The sequence below is a fragment of the Branchiostoma belcheri genome, unplaced genomic scaffold (assembly GCF_001625305.1).
Source record: "Branchiostoma belcheri isolate BF01 breed outbred unplaced genomic scaffold, Haploidv18h27 scaffold1716, whole genome shotgun sequence".
NCBI lineage: Eukaryota > Metazoa > Chordata > Leptocardii > Amphioxiformes > Branchiostomatidae > Branchiostoma > Branchiostoma belcheri.
The window spans coordinates 1-2,387 of NW_017803176.1; the positions used below are offsets into that span (position 1 = coordinate 1).

At 45.3% G+C, this 2,387-nt stretch overlaps 1 long non-coding RNA gene across 2 annotated transcripts; it reads left to right on the plus strand.

Moving 5' to 3' along the window:
• Nucleotides 1-109: 109 nt before the first annotated feature.
• On the plus strand, nt 110-2,103 carry LOC109466932. 2 transcript variants are annotated; one of them, XR_002140048.1, is made up of 4 exons: nt 110-409; nt 585-631; nt 779-984; nt 1,304-2,103. It is a non-coding gene; the product is annotated as an uncharacterized LOC109466932 (long non-coding RNA). The 2 variants fall into 2 exon arrangements; XR_002140049.1 differs by lacking the exon at nt 110-409 and having other exon boundaries at nt 572-631.
• Nucleotides 2,104-2,387: the final 284 nt, after the last annotated feature.

The window sequence follows — 2,387 nt, forward strand, 5'->3', positions numbered from 1 at the left end:
CAAGAAAAAATTGTGCCTATGGTCTTTCGTAAAATTTCATACAAACCACCGGACTGCTTTTTCCACCCCAAAATCGGACTGGACTGCTTTTTCCGCCATTCGGACTGGACTCCTTTTTCCATAAACCCCAAAATTTTTGTATCTTGTGTGTCAACAGTGAAATATGTGTGTGTTGTTGTTTTTTTTCAACACAGCCGAAGCAAGATTGTTTTGTGTTGTTGACAGTGAATTGCTGTTATTATATTTACAATCAATTGCAATAATTGTGCAGGGTTTTGGGCAGCATTGCCTGCATCATCAGTGAAAGGAAGAACACTCATCACAGCATCCGCACCAGTCTGGACTCCCATGATGAAGTGGAGCTGGAGGCAGCAATATTTGCTGCATCGTGTTTCCCAGCTCAGTCCAGGTATCATAAGTTGCAGGAATTTCTCATATTATAGCTACAATTTCTGAATTAGGATGAAATGTGTGCACTGACTTAGTATGGAGGGACCACCAGGCATTTGTGCCCTTTCATAATTTTTTAATTTTAGGTTTATTTTATCGACTTACTAGTACATGTCTTTGTGTTCTTTCCTCAGAACATTTGCTGTTGGAATTTGCAACAAGATAGCAGAGATGATTCAAGGTTTGAAAAGTTTCTTTGCATTTACCTCATATTTTTACTCAGTATTTTTATTGACACTGCTACAAATGTATTATTCCACAAACTTCTATAAATGTAAAAAGAAACTATCATTTTTATCATTGACATCTATCCCTACCATTGCCACAGGTCTTGCCACTCCAGTTGAGATGAAGCTGAAACAGTAACTGATCCCCATCTCCCAGCACATGCATCATGATGCTCAGACAGCAGCCAAGGTGCGGCAGCTGTGTGTGGACATGCTGCACTCATACCCTGCCCGTGGGTTCGTCATAGTCACCCTCCACACACTCTCACTGCTGTCTGCTAAGACTCTGATTGACATCCCACAGCAGGTGAGTCTGCTAACATGCCTGTCTGTTTTGCGAAAGAAGTAGGCCGCAGACATCTGTGCTACTGAGTATTTGTAACTTGAGTGTAGCAAAATGGTCAGCTCGAACACTGGTATGCTGTCTCAGTTACTCAATCAGTCAATGACATGATTTTTATCCTATTCATGTCACAAAGACTGAAGGATCCCAAAAGGTGCATCTTACTAGTACAGATGTACATGTACTTCGTATTCCTTCTTGTCATCTGTAGGTGTTGCCATCAGCATACTTTGTGCAAGACATGATCATACAGGTAATTTGACCAATGCCTGCATTGTTACAGGTTGAGCTGTTATTACATTATCTACAACAAGATCCACGTCGGACCATTAAGCTGAAGGTGCTGAGTGACACTCGCGCAATGCTCCAGAGCCGTATCGCGCCAGTTTGTAAAAGAGTTCTATAGAGATCATGTCGACAGTTTGAAGAAAACCGACCCTTCTGAGTGGCACAAACAAGTACGACGCCTGGCTAACCTCTCCAAACCCGCTTCCACTGTCCATGTTCCAGGTGTGAACCAGTCAGACATCTGTACCGTAGCCGGAGCTATCAACGGGCACCTAGCCACAATCTGCCAGGCTCTGCCTCCGCTTGACCGGGACAAACTCCCGGCATTCTTACCGACTAGTCCGCCGCCCCAAATCGAACCTTGGCAAATGTACCACTGCCTGAAAAAGGTCAAAGTAAGAAAAGCCCCAGGTCCAGACGCTATCCCGCCTACCCTAATAAAAGAGTTTGCTTATGAACTTGCTACGCCCCTTACCGATATCATGAACGCATCTCTTCAACAAGGCAGTGTACCACCTGAGTGGAGGGACGCGATTGTCATTCCCGTCCCGAAGGAACAGCCAGCAGACCTTGATAAGATCAGACCGGTGTCGCTGACGTCACAATTTGCCAAGGTAGCGGAGGGCTTCGTACTCCCGTGGCTCCTTCGTGACATTATGCCGAGTGTTGACATGAGGCAGTTCGGAAACATCAAAGGCGTCTCCACAACTCACTGCTTGGTTGAAATTCTTGACTTTCTCTTCAGAGGTGCAGAGAACAAGCAATCTGTCAGTAACCTGGTTATGACGGATTTTAGCAAGGCATTTGATAGAGTCTGCCATACAACTGCTATTACAAAACTTGTACAGATGGGTGCACGACCTTCACTCGTTTCCTGGGTCTGTAGTTTTATCTCGCACCGTACACAACGAGTCCGTTACCAGCAGGTCCTGTCGGACAGGGAACCACTTACCTGTGGGGTGGCACAGGGAACTTTGCTAGGACCCCTGATCTTCTTGGCCATGATTAATGACGCTGGAACACCAAACAGTGAATATTGGAAGTATGTCGACGACCTCAACTTGGGCGAAAACCGACCG